This window comes from Mirounga angustirostris, unplaced genomic scaffold (assembly GCF_029215605.1).
Source record: "Mirounga angustirostris isolate CCGP_5_RB_7025 unplaced genomic scaffold, mMirAng1.0.hap1 SCAF_3, whole genome shotgun sequence".
Taxonomy (NCBI): domain Eukaryota; kingdom Metazoa; phylum Chordata; class Mammalia; order Carnivora; family Phocidae; genus Mirounga; species Mirounga angustirostris.
The window spans coordinates 151942972-151957615 of record NW_026991711.1 but is presented as its reverse complement, the minus strand read 5'-3'; the positions used below and the strand labels follow the sequence as shown (position 1 = coordinate 151957615).

General features: G+C 39.6%; 1 pseudogene; it reads right to left on the bottom strand.

Moving 5' to 3' along the window:
- Positions 1 to 3071: 3071 nt before the first annotated feature.
- LOC129045618 (putative elongation factor 1-alpha-like 3) lies at positions 3072 to 10803 on the bottom strand (annotated as a pseudogene).
- Positions 10804 to 14644: the final 3841 nt, after the last annotated feature.

Genomic DNA, 14644 nt, shown 5'->3' with positions numbered 1-14644 from the left:
CAACATTGTTGTGCAACCATCATTTTCGTCCGTCTTTATAACTATTTCATCTTCCCAAACTGAAACTACAATACACATGAAACAGTAAGTCCCACCTTCCCCTCCCCCGAGGCCATGGAAACCATCATTCTGCTTTCTCTATGAATTTGACCTCTCTAGATACCTCATATAAGTGAAATCATACAGTATTTGTCCTTTTGTGTCTGGCTTGGTTCACTTAGCATGATGTTCTCAGGGTTCATCCATGTTGTAGTGCGTGTCAAAATTTCTTTCCTTTATGAGGTTGAATAATATTCCATTGTAGGGATATACCGTATTGTGTTTATTTCTGTGCCTATTTATTTATTTTTAGGAGCTTGGCATCACAAGGTGCTCTAGGCCCATTTTACATATCCCAACACTAGAATCAACTCCTTCTCCAAAGAGCTATGCTTCTTTTCATTTGAGGATGTATTTAGAAACCAACTGATTGTGCTTATTATAACTGGGATGTCACTGTTTCTAGGCCTTATCAGTGGACAGAGTAGGAAATGTATGCATGTTTACTAACCCATTTATCCATACATATCTATATTTATTTCTGTACCTATCTGATTATATAATGAAAAACAAAATAAAACATGAGTTCATACTGATTTTTTCAACTCCAATCCAGCATTATAGGGTTCCTTCTAGCATTCCCCCCTTTGCTTATTTATAACTTTTCTCTACCAGTGAGAAACCTGGCCTGCTTTATCTACAAGATACTTATTTGTTCAAAGCCAGGATGCATGTCAAGTAGTTTAAGAGTTTCACTAATACCCCAGAGAAATAAGTTTACCAACTAGAGTACAGTGTTTGGGAAACTTTTTTTGTTTAGCCTTACAATATCCAGTCAAAACACTGTTTTCCAGACAGTTATCATATGATCTCACAGATATATGGAATTTAAGAAACAAACAAGAGGATCATAGGGGAAGAGAGGAAAAAATGAAACAAGATGAAACCGGAGAGGGAGATAAACCATAAGAGACTCTTAATCATAGGAAACAAGCTGAGGGTTGCTGGAGGGGAGGGGGTGGGGTAACTGGGTGAGGGACATTAAGGAGAGCAGGTGATGTAATGAGCACTGGGTATTACATAAGACTGATGAATCACTGACCTGTACCTCTGAAACCAATAATACATTATATATTAATTGAATTTATTTATTTATTTTTAAGATTTTATTTATTTATTTGACAGAGAGAGACACAGCGAGAGAGGGAACACAAGCAGGGGGAGCGGGAGAGGGAGAAGCAGGCTCTCCGCTGAGCAGGGAGCCCGATGCGGGGCTCGATCACAGGGCCCTGGGATCATGACCTGAGCCGAAGGCAGACGCTTAACGACTGAGCCACCCAGGCGCCCCAATTAATTGAATTTAAGTTAAAAATAAGCCCCCCCCAAATAAAGACTTGCAAATTAAAAATATCATTTAAAAAAAACACAAAAAAACCCATTTTAAAACACTGTTTTCCAAAGCTGCTTGGGTCAGCTCCTGTCTCATCCAACCCTTCAACGTGGTCACTCACGTGTAACGCGATTAGATTAATACGTGCTGCAATTTGAATCACTTACCAACATTTTGCATTTTATCTTGAGTCGCCTTCCCACATACAATAGAATTCACTGATTTTGGTGTATTGTTCTGTGGGTTTTTAGAGGATGCATAGAACCATGTTCCTATTAGTTCAGTAACATAAAGAATAGTTCCGTCACCTTAAAAATTCCCTTGTGCTGCGTCACTTTATAATTAACCTCCAACTCCTGCCAACCACTCATCACATCAGAGCCTATAGTTTGCCCTTTCCAGAATATCATAGAAAGGGAATCATGCAAAATGTAACCTTTTAGGTCTGACTTTTTTCACTTAGTAATATCTGTTTAAGATCTACTGATATTGTATGACTCAATGGTTTATTCCTCTTACTCTTGAGTAGTATTTCATGATAGGGGCATAGCACAGTTTTTTATCCACTCACTGATTGAAGGGTCTCTGAGCTGTTTCCAGTTATTGGTTATTATTAATAAAACTTCTATAAATATTTATATACAAATTTTGTGTAAAGAAAAGTTTTCAGTTCATTTGAGTAAATACCTAAGAGTGGGATTGCTGGGGCACAGCGTTTAAATGTATTTTGAATTTTATAAGAAAGGGCCAAATTCTTCTCAGCACAGCTGTAAGGCTGCATTCTCACCAGCCAGACAGGGCAACTTCGCCAGCCCTTGTTATTTACATCATTTTCATTTTAACCCTTCTAATCAGTGGGCAGTGGCATATCATTATGGTTTTTATTTGCCTTTCCCTAAGACTAAAAATACTGAGCATCTTTACATATACTTATGCATCTCTTCTTTGGTGAAGTGTCTGTCAGATATTTCACCCATTTTTTTTTTTTTTGAGTAAGTTTAGGCAACTTTTATTGAAATGGAAAAAAAACTTTCTAAGTACAAGGCACTGTGCCATACTTTAGTAAATTTGGAATGGAGATAAGGATACAGAAATGAATTCAAAGGCATGGTATCTAACTTTAAGGAGCCAATTGTCTAATGAGGGAGGCGTATAGATAAAGCAATCACTGTAATTATAAGCATAAAAAGCTATTGATGGCTACCACTGATTGAATACTTACGATGAACTTGGACCTATGGCAGGGACATAACATATAGTAGTGCTAATTAATATGCACAAACTAATTTTTACAACATTCCAGGGTAGTTATTAGTATTCCTATTTTGCAGAAGAAAAAAACGACATCACAGATCTTAAACTCACTAAGGGCACGTAGCTAAATTGATGAGACTGTACTATCCATTATGCTTTGTTAGGTTTCTTTCGAGGCTTAGAAACATTTCTGTTGGAAAGTTTATTTAAAAGGAATGAGTGTTTCTTTTTTTAATTGAAGTACAATTTACATACAATATCCTATTAGTTTTAGGTGTATATCATACTGATTCTATATTTTTATACAGTATAAAATGATCCCTATGATAAGTTTAGTTACCATACAAAGTTATTACAGTATTGTAACTATATTCTCTATGCTGTAAATTACATCCCATGGCTTAACTTATTTTATAACTGGAAGTTTATACCTCTTAATCCCCTTTACTATTTCACTCCTTTCCCCTCTGGTAACCAACAGTATCTATGTTTCTGTATCTCTGAGTCTATTTCTGTTTTGTTTTGTTTGTTCCTTTGTTTTTTAGATTCCACATATAAGTGAAGTCATATAGTATTTGTCTTTCTCTGTCCGACTTAGTTCATAACATAGTACCCTCTATGTCCATCCTTGTTATCACAAATGGCAAGATTTCATTTTTATTTATTTTTCATTTTTTATTTTTTTGGAGCGCCATGCAGGGCTTGAACTTAAAACTCTGAGATCAAGACCTGAGCTGAAATCAAGAGTCAGATGCTTAAACAGCTGAGGCACCCAGGAGCCCCAAGATTTCATCTTTTTTATGACTGATATTTCATTATATATATATAATATGTATTATATTACATATATATGTATATCACATCTTTATCCATTCATCTATTGGGGGACACTTTCTTTTGCCCATTTTTATTGGTTTGTTTATATTCTTATTATTGAGTTTTGAGAGTTCCTTATATATTCTGGATATAAGTCCTCTACCAGTTACGTGATTTGCAAATATTACTCCCAAGTCCATAGCTTGTCTTTTCATTCTCATAACAGTGTCTTCTGTGGGGCAAAGTTTTAATTTTTATAAAATCCAACTTACCAACTTTTTAATTTTATGGATTATACTTTTGGTGTCATATCTAGTATTTGTGCTGCCGAAGTGAGCACTTGGTGTCATATCTAAAAGGTCTTTGCCAAACCAATAAAATTAAAGATTGGTTCTTTGAAAAGATCACTGAAATTGATAAACTTCAAGCCAGATTGAATAGGAAATAAAAAGAGAAAATATAAGTTACCAGTACAAAAAAAAGAATGAGAGAGAGGATATCATTACCAATCCTATTGAAAGGATAATAATATTATGAACAATTATATGCTAATAAATTTTTTTTTTTTAAGATTTTTTATTTATTTATTTGAGAGAGAGAGACTGAGAGAGAGCACATGAGAAGGGTTAGGGTCAGAGGGAGAAGCAGACTCCCTGCCGAGCAGGGAGCCCGAAGCGGGACTCGATCAGGGACTCCAGGATCATGACCTGAGCCGAAGGCAGTCGCTTAACCAACTGAGCCACCCAGGTGCCCAGCATATAATTAGTTTTAAGAAGAGCAATAGAATATTAAAACAACCTGATCTACTTGTTTCAATTGATGCTATCTAGTGTTGGCAAGGATGTGGAGAATGAACATTCTCATCCTCTGATGATAAGGTATCAGTTGGTAAATCTTTTCTGGAGGACCCTTTCTCAATAGACACCTAAATTTAGAATGTCCATTTCTGATCTAGCAATTCCACTTTTAGGAATTTATCTTGATGGAATAATTAGAAAAATGTTCAAATATAGACATTCTTCAAGTATATTCATTGGCTTGTTTTAATTGAAGTATAACATACATATAGTAAAATATACAAAATTTACACAGCTCAATGAATTTTTACAAAGTAAGCATTCATGTGTAGCTGCCATCAAGGTATAGAACATTACTGACACCCCAAAAAGCTCTCTCTTGCCCTTCTCCAGTCATTGCCACCCCAAAGGTAACTACTACTCTCACTTAGATTAGGTTCCCAGGGAAGCAGACTCAGATTACTGTGTGACTGGGACCAATCATTGTGGGAGAGAAGAGAAGGGGAAGGAAAGAAGCACGATTGCGCAGAGGTAGGAGTTGAATTGCAATGTCAACAAAGCCTTCAACTAACTGTACAGAAACTCTGAAGCTCAGAAGGCACTAAAGAGTTATCCCAAATTTCAGTGAAGGCCTTCATCCCCAGGGTTGGGATTGTGATCTTGGGTCAGCTGAGGCATTTCCAAAGAAGACCATTCCTGAACAGGGATCTTAATGGTGCTTTCCATTAGTTCTGCTTGGTTTTGAACATCATATGAATGATGAATGGTATCATATAGTACATGCTTTTTCTGTGTTCTTCCATTAGGCATAATGTACATTGATTGGTCCACAGTGTTTCATTCTATTTTAGTATACCATGATATATTTATTCTTTCTACTGTAGTTGAGCATTTGCTTGATTTTCTCCACTCGGCCCACAGGGACAGTACCAATACCACCAATTTCGTAGACGTCCTGGAGAGGCAGACGCAAGGGCTTGTCAGTTGGACGAGTTGGTGGCAGAATGCCATCCAGAGCTTCAGGCAGTGTGGTTCCACTGGCATTCCCATCTTTACGGGTGACTTCCCATCCCTTGAACCGAGGCATGTTAGCACTTGGCTCCAGCATGTTGCCACCATTCTGACCAGAAAGTGGCACAAATACTACTGTGTCGGGGTTGTAGCCAGTTTGCTCAATGTAGGTGCTGACTTCCTTAATGATTTCCTCGCATCTCTTCCGGCTGTAGGGTGGCTCGGTGGAAGCCATTTTGTTAACGCCGACAGTTAGTTGTTTCACACCCAGTGTGTAAGCCAGAAGGGCACGCTCATGGGTCTGCCAGTTCTTGGAGCTATCTGCTTCAAACTCACCAACACCAGCAACAATCAGGGCCCTCAGAACAGTCAGCCTGACATGTGCCTGCAATCATGTTTTTGAGGAGTCTCTGTGTCCTGGGGCATTAATGATGGTCATGTAATACTTGCTGGTCTCGAATTTTCACAAGGAGTTATCAATGGTGATAGCACGTTCACGTTCAGCTTTCAGTGGATCTAAGACCCAGGCATCCTTGAAGGAGCCCTTCACCATCTCAGCAGCCGCCTTCTCAAAGTTTTCAATAGTTCTTTTGTCCATGCCACCACACTTGGAGATCAGATGAGCAGCAGTGGTAGACCTCTGCCCCGGTCTACGTGTCCAGGGACGACGATGTTGATAGGAGTTTTTCCCTTCCCATTTTGGTTTAGGTTTCATGGTGGTTTGCACGGCAGCCATGTTCTGGCGGCAAAGCTGTTGTGAAAAAGCATGTGGCCATTTTTAAATTGGGCTTTATTTTTCTGGTTGATCTGTAGGAGGCCTTTATCTCTTCGGGGTACAGGTCCTTGACCAGATATATATTACAGAGATCTTCTCCCACTCTGTGGCTCATGGTTTCACTCTCTTCTGCACAGAAGGAAAACAACTCTAGGGAAGCGGACTAAAATGTCAGCAGTCGTTGTGTCTGGGTGATGGATTTTCCTCCTTGTTTCCACTTCCTCCTATTTTCCAGTTCTTTAAGAAGCATGGAACGAAAAGAATACTTAAAACACAATAAAAGGAATGAGTTGTTTAAAGAAAGCAGCATATTTAACACATAATAATGTAGTTTAAAAGCAACCTATTGGAAGAGGTTAGCCAAGACAGGAACCTCGCTATCATTTGTCTTTAATATCACAGAAGGGCCTGCACAGATCTGCTGGAGACACCTGGTGGAGGGTGTTAATAAGTTTCCAGCAAATGTGCTTGAAATGTCACAGAATAAAGGGCCAGCTTACTTACCAGGTGAGAAATGTATACAAAACAGTTTGGTTCCCTTATCACCTCAGGTTTTGGATAACAGAAAACACCCTTCTGCTCTCAGTTGGGGGAGACCTTACTCACAAGGAGGCTCGCTTTGAGCCTGACCAGCAAATATGACAACAATTCAAAGTAAAAGACAGTGAGGTTAGAAGTGAAAATGAGATCGATACAGGGCCAGCTACATAATTTGTGGCACCCAGTGCAAAATGAAAATATGGGGCCTTTGTTCAAAAAGCAGGGGGAAAGTACTAAAGTATTTAAATACTTAAAGGTACTAAAATATTTTAGTACCTTTCTTTAGTATCCTTTCTTCCATGGTCTCTCAACCTGTCATGGTATTGTTTATTTGCTATTTGATATCATTGTAGGTAAAGAAAATTAAAAAATTTAACTTATTAGCATGGATTTTATTCATCTTTATATTGTGTAATGCCAGTTTTAAATGCAGATATAAGAGCATTTAAATCATATGTGGAATTGCCAAAATTACATGATCCATTTTCCATAGTTCCTATATGAATACATATTTAATTCTTACCAGAACAGTGAGAACAGTCCACGAAACTAATCGACTGTTTTTCTTTCTTTTTGATACTCACACCTTCTGCCAACCCCCTCTACCTTCAGCTTACTGGCAAACAAGGACGAGAAAGGGAAGGAATTATAGGTGACTCTGTCTTTCCCTTTCCTTCCATGCCATGGTTTTCAGTTGATGCGATTTGCTAATACAGAAAAATAACACAGATAAAAAAGGGTGTGGTGGGTTCACCTGGTTGTTTACTCAGGTTTCTCAGAATGCCATTGCCTTCTTTTTGTATTGGAAGCAAGTTCTGGTTCTCCGGGGCTGTCAGTGACCCACTTAATCATAAATGTAATGTACTTACCTTGTACTCACTTTGAGTCTCATCGGACATCACGGGCCCATGGGAATTCCATGCTCACTGGGCACCGTGAGCAGTAGGTGAATGGGATGGGGGCAGCCGGGGGTGGGGGGACATACTGTACGTTGTACCCCCGATCATGCGTATGCTCCACTGTCCTTTTGACTTAACTCACAAGTCAAAGATAAATTTTTTTTCTAAGAAGAAGATTTTATTTTACTCTCCAAATTTTTATTTAAATTTAGTTAGTTAACATGCAGTGTAATATTGGTTTCAGGTGTAGAATTTAGTGATTCATTACTTCCATACAACACCCAGTGCTCATCACAAGTTCCTTCCTTAATCACCATCACCTTTTGCCCATCTCCCTGACCACCTCCTTAAAGATAAAAGTTTTAAGAATTTTGAGATGGCAGTAGCAGAACCAAGTACAGTGCCTTTCTGATTGAGGAGCCTCTTACAGCTGCATGAGTCCTCTCCTCTCCCTTTCCCTCTCCCCCTCTCTTCCCTCCCTTCCTTCCTTCCTTCCCTCCCTCCTTTCTAACGGGTAAAGAAAGAAAGCTCTTAATCCTGCACAATCATGGCTCCTTCAGGAACAGGAACATTGAAAATATAGCCTGAAAAAGAAAAATCATATTAAGATTATAGGCATTTTGTTACAGAGCCAGAATTCTGGCGAGTCTGATTATCAGATAGAAATAGTAAACAAAACCTTTTAAGAAATGTCAGTGCTCAAAACAGCTCCAGCCCCTGGATCCGTTTCAGACATTTACTTGTGCACATACCGGGCTTGCATTGCGGTCCCGGCCACTCTGAGAGGATATTTGCAGTTACTTAGGCTTGCTTTATTTACATGTGTTTCAACCAGTCTGTACCGAGCTGGAAACGATTAGAGGTGTTAACTGTGGGTGTGAAAGATTACAATGGACTTTTTACTCTCTCTTTGCACTTAGAGGAAAAAATGAAAACAAGAAGGCAACTGTAACCTTCTGCTTGCTTTTTTCCCCTTTGGGGAAAACAGCAAATGTTTGTAGGTATGTTTGACTTTTTCTGCCATGGGATGGGCAGTGCTGTTTCTGGGTGGTAGCTGTTTAAGGCCGGTTGCAGCAACACCCTCTGGGATGTGGATGCGGGACAAGGAGTTACATCCGGCTTCTGTGGCCTGGGCTGAGCAGACTCCGACGTGGAATGGCTAAGCATGGTATAGACTCGACACAGGCTTGTCTGCATGCTGAGCACTGGACAGACAGGCAGAGGGTGTGGTTGGATGAGAGGGGGCGGCAAGGGAGTTGGCAGGGTCAAGAAGCCCAGATATTTATCATAGATCTTGGGAGAGAAATAACTGCTTTTGTTCATCTTGTATTTTCATCTGTGCTTTTACTGGCAGGAAGCGCCCTTTCTTTGTCATTTTGATAAATGTATATATTTATGGCACTTTGAATTCTTTGGGGGATGAAGTAGATAAGTGAGTGTGGCTAAGGGTTGGAGTAATCTGGCTATAAAGGTCATGAGACATGAGTGATAAGAACAAGGGATGTGTGATCAGAGGTCAGACCAAGGCCAAAGCCTGCACAGCTCAGCTGGACTGAGTGATAGAGATTGCTGGTGATTTTCCAGTGCCTCTTTGCTATCTTCAAGGGTGATAAAATGCCTGGTTTGGGCTGGGTACATGGCTGCTGGCTACATGGCTGGGTACATTTTCCAGCTTTCTGTAAATAAGCATAGTCATATGACTAGGTTCTGGTCAATGAGCTGAAAAGTCACCTACTTTTTCCTTTTCTGTCTTTTCCTCTCTCTTGCTGCCTAAAATGCAGAGCCTGAGATGCCTCGGTGGCTCAGTCGGTTAAACATCTGCCTTCGGCTCAGGTCATGATCCCAGGGTCCTGGGATCGAGTCCCACATTGGGCTCCCTGCTCAGCAGGGAGTCTGCTTCTTCCTCTCCCTGCCTGTGCTCGCTCGCTCTCTCTGACAAATAAATACATGAAATATTTGAAAAAATAAAATAAAATGCAGCCTTAGACCATGAGAAGAAGGGCCAAGGTCTGGGGAGGGAAGGAGCCTGAGTCCCTGAGGATGTTATGGTAGAGCCACCTTTCAGCTTACCAGACCACTTTTATCTTATTTAAGCTGTTGTTATTTTGCCATTTTGCTCCTCATAGTTAAGGCTAATGTTTGCTGACATAAAGCATTACTGCAGGCTTAGCCTGGCTGGGCTTCTTCCGGACAGAAGGGCTGTCTTACAGACTTTAAGCATAGGTGAAAAGGTCTGCTTTTTATATTCCCATCATTATAACACAGCAGAAAGCCCTTTATAGAATACCCATCTCTTGGCACTTCAGAATTCCATGCAGGGAGCCTATAACTAAGGGGTCAGAAGCCAGGGCAGAAGACTGGCAACATATAAAGTGCATTAAAGGGCAGTGGTCTTTAGGACTGTACTCAACATGGGAGCCAGTCCTTAAGAACAGCTGGACTGAGTTAGGGGTGATGATAGGAGCAAGCATGTGGCTGGTATAGAGTAACAGGTGAAAGGAATCTGTAGAAAATGTTTTAAAAAGATCTTGAAAAGTTATTAATTAATTTAGTTCTTTTTTTTTAAGATTTTATTTATTTGAGGGAGAGAAAGCACGAGAAGAGGGAGGGTCAGAGGCAGAGGGAGCAGACTTCCCGCCGGCATCAGAAGCCCGATGTGGGACTCGATCCTGGGACTCCGAGATCATGACCCGAGCCGAAGGCAGATGCTCAACTGACTGAGCCACCCAGGTGCCCTAGTTTAGTTCTTTAACGTAAGCCAAATATCTAGTTAGGAGGAAAAGACAGTGTTATGCCATGGCATCTAGGGATATACAGATTTGCTCATTATTGTAAATAAAAGTAAATGTAAGTAAATGTCTACCACAGCACTTGGAGTATAGTGATCAATATGTGTTAGCTGCTAATATAATATTATGTTATTATATTACAACAAAAGAATTAAGCTTTCCAGAGACCACCCTCACCGCCGGGCAGGGAAGCTCTCTCATTACCACCCTCCATCTAAGTGACCTGGCAGATAAGTCCGTATCCATTAACAAACCGAATTGCTGACTAGATAAAGTGAGGTCTCTCCTTTAACTTACCTTTTCACTTTTAACTTACATTTTTGTTTCCTGATAATTTTTAGGTTGACTGCATTCTATAGGAATAATAAAAATATTCGCAGCTATGTTTTATTGAGCATCTATCTACGGTGTTAGAAATGTACGTACATTATTTCATTTGCTTCTTAACGATATTCCTGAGAGATGGCATCCATCATTTTACTGGATGAAGAAACTGGAATTCAAACAGGTTACATGGCTTAGTATCCAACTTAAGATCACATTGTGAGTGGCAGTGAACCCAGGTCTGTTTATTCTAAGACCCATGTTTTTTCCCTTGTACCAATTGTTATTCTTTCTTTGGTAACAAGGTATATGTCAAGTTTTGTTTGTGGTTCACTTTGGCCTATTGAAACAAAATGATGGACAAGAATTTTCTCATAGTCATGTTAATTTTAATAGAATTTAAATCAGTTATTGAAGATACAGTAGCATATGATTGTATGAAAGAAGGAATAAATCGGTAGTTACCACATAGGAAATGTGAGAAATAAAACAACAAAATGTAAATGAATAACTTACAGATAGGGCCTAGAAAACAAAACGACTATTAAATATTTACTAATTGCTTTTAATAGTGAACTTAATGCCTTACTGAACTGTTGCTTTGTTATTATATTCATCAAGTTGCAAGTTAAGGTATTTTATTCTAAAATTTAAAACTATTGTCCCATTGCAAAAATTGTGTTATAGAGATGTCTATAACAAATTATGAATATTTTACCATTTTCATAAAATCCGGTTTGTATTTCCATTTATAGCATATCTCAATTCAGAGTAGACACATTTCAAGGGTTCAATAGCCACGTGAAGCTAGTGGATATCATTTGGAAAGTGCAAGCCTGGATTACCTGTGGATTGGATTACGATTCTAAAAATAATCTGGTTAATGAAATCATAATACTTAGAATTTATTTAAAAAAATAAAACTTCTTGAGGGCGCTTGGGTGGCTCAGATGGTTAAGCATCTGCTTCAGCTCAGGTCATGATCCCGGGGTCCTGATATCAAGTCCCACGTTGGGCTCCCAGATCAGCGGGGATTCTGCTTCTCCTTTTCCCTCTCCCCCTGCTTATGCTCTGTCTCTGTCTCTCTCTCAAATGAATAAATAAAATCTTAAAAAACAAACAAACAAAAAACAATTTCTCACATGTATGACCTTGCTTAGATTAGTGTGATAAATTGATAGAAATATCTATCCTGGGGGTAAAATAGTATCAAAGCTACCAATTTCTCACTGTAATGGCGCTCCTCCCTGTATCCTAAGGATAAAAATATATTAACTCTCTCTGGCTTGTCATTCTTTTGCCTACTTCTATACTCTAAGACTTGATATATCAAGTTAACTGTATGATGAGTTTGCCCCTGCAGCAAGCTGTCTTAATACACTAAGGGCATAGCTGGGCTCATTTGAAAGTGAGGTTAGTAAGCCAGCCTGGCATGGAACTCTGGGCTTATGGAAATACTTGGCCTAAGGTAGATGCATTTACACAGCATTGTATCTCAAGCTACTGATTGCCAAATCCAGTTGAAAAGGCTTAGCTTTTACTGTAAAGAGGTGGCCAGTTTTCCTCAAACTGCAGCTACTGCAAGCTCTCTCGTTCCTGCCCCACCATCGAAAAGACACTGGAGTGGGGGGAAAGTGACTTGGCTTCCCAGAGGCTGCCCTTACTGCTGTGCAGTGGAAGCTGTCTTTTATCACCCTCCGTCTAAGTGACTGGCAGATTCGTCTCTCTCTCCAGTCTCCTGTAAACCACACTGATGCAACCGACACCTGACCTTCATGGCCAACAGGCTACTCAGGCACATTCCCTCCATCACTACCCCCAACTCCCATTCCCATCAAGTAAGTGAGTTGTATGTTTGCCAGGAGTTGTTGACTACTTTCCAAAAGTATATTTTCTGATTGTACTTTTAATAGATTAATTACATATGAAATGATGGAACATGATTTTGAAAACAAAGAATTAAAGGCTTTGGAAAGGGTTGATAAAGATGAGTCTTTTTTTTTTAAGACTATTTTTTTAAGTAATCTCTACACCTGACATGGGGCTCAAACTCACAATCCCAAGATCAAGAGTCACATCCCCCCACCAACCAAGCCAGCCAGACACCCTGATAAAGGTGAGTCTTAAAAAAAACAGAGTATGAGACAATTGTAAAAATAGAGGGAAAAATTTTAAATCCAGAATACGTCCTCACATCACTTTGCAAGTATTTTTAAGTTTTGTTCCCTACAGAAATCAATACTAGAGATCATACTCCCATGGGTGTAGTTTATGCAAGAAAAACTGCAGACCTGTCCTCAGACATATGCTTAAAGAAGGGCCTTGGCTTTCCTGCAGATTGGCAGGGAGTGTGCCTAATGGATGTTAACAGAATAGACATGATTTCCTGTCTTATCTAGCTTTTCTTCTCTCATAAATCGGTAAACTGCTTGTTCAGATCACATTGAAGAGGATGGTTTTCACTGCATTTTGATAATTTACATGCTCTAAATATGTTCATGTGGACAATAAATGCTTTTTCTTTTTTTAATTAATTTTATTTTATTATGTTATATTAGTCACCATACAGTACATCATTAGTTTTTGATGTAGTGTTCCATGATTCATTGTTTGTGCATAACACCCAGTTCTCCATGCAGTTCGTGCCCTCTTTAATACCCATCACCAGGCTAACCCATCCTCCCACCCACCTCCCCTCTAGAACCCTGTTTGTTTTTCAGAGTCCATAGTCTCTCATGGTTCGTCTCCCCCTCCGATTTCCCCCCCTTCATTTTTCCTTCCTACTATCTTCTTTTTTTTTTTTTTTAACATATATTACTTGTTTCAGAGGTACAGTTCTGTGATTCAGCAGTCTTACACAATTCACAGTGCTCACCGTAGTACATACCCTCCCCAATGTCCATCACCCAGCCACCCCATCCCTCCCACCCCCCACCACTCCAGCAACCCTCGGTTTGTTTCCTGAGATTAAGAATTCCTCATATCAGTGAGGTCATATGATACTTGTCTTTCTCTGATTGACTTATTTCACTTAGCATAATAACCTCTAGTTCCATCCACGTCATTGCAAATGGCAAGATTTCATTTTTTTGATGGCTTAGTAATATTCCATTGTATATATATACCACATCTTCTGTATCCATTCAACTGTCGATGGACATCTTGGCTCTTTCCACAGTTTGGCTATTGTGGACATTGCTGCTATAAACATTGGGTTTCACATACCCCTTCGGATCCCTACATTTCTATCTTTGGGGTAAATACCCAGTAGTGCAATTGCTGGGTCGTAGGGTAGCTCTATTTTCAACTTTTTGAGGAACCTCCATACTGTTTTCCAGAGTGGCTGCACCAGCTTGCATTCCCACCAACAGTGTAGGAGGGTTCCCCTTTCTCTGCATCCTCGCCAACATCTGTCGTTTCCTGACTTGTTAATTTTAGCCATTCTGACGGGTGTGAGGTGGTATCTCATTGAGGTTTTGATTTGTATTTCCCTGATGCCGAGTGATGTTGAGCACTTTTTCAGGTGTCTGTTGGCCAATATAAATGCTTTTCCTTGAACCATATTCTATTTCTCCTTTCTGGCACATTTCAGGGAGCAGGACTATTTTCTGGGCTTTCGTTTTTAATGTGGTTTGTGAAGAATGAACTCACTTTTATTTAAAATCAGTCAAGATGACACTGTAAGTGGTAAGAATATATAGTTTGAGAGGCAACAGTCCATCACAAAGTACAACGATGGCTTTAAGTGCGATAACTCGATTGCCAATAATGAAATTATTGAATCTGCTGTACGCAACACAATACTATGAAAAAGAGTTTGTCATTTTCATTCGTTTGTAATTATAGAAAAATAGAAGATGCTGCAGAAATATCCTTTGGCCCCCAGAGGGCGCAAGGCAGAAAGAAATCAGAGCTGAGAGCTGGATCCCTTCAGATGGGGGACTGGGTCCTTACCAAGGCTGCTAGAGTATAGGAAAAGAGGTCCACGTTCACCTCAGAGAACATTCAAT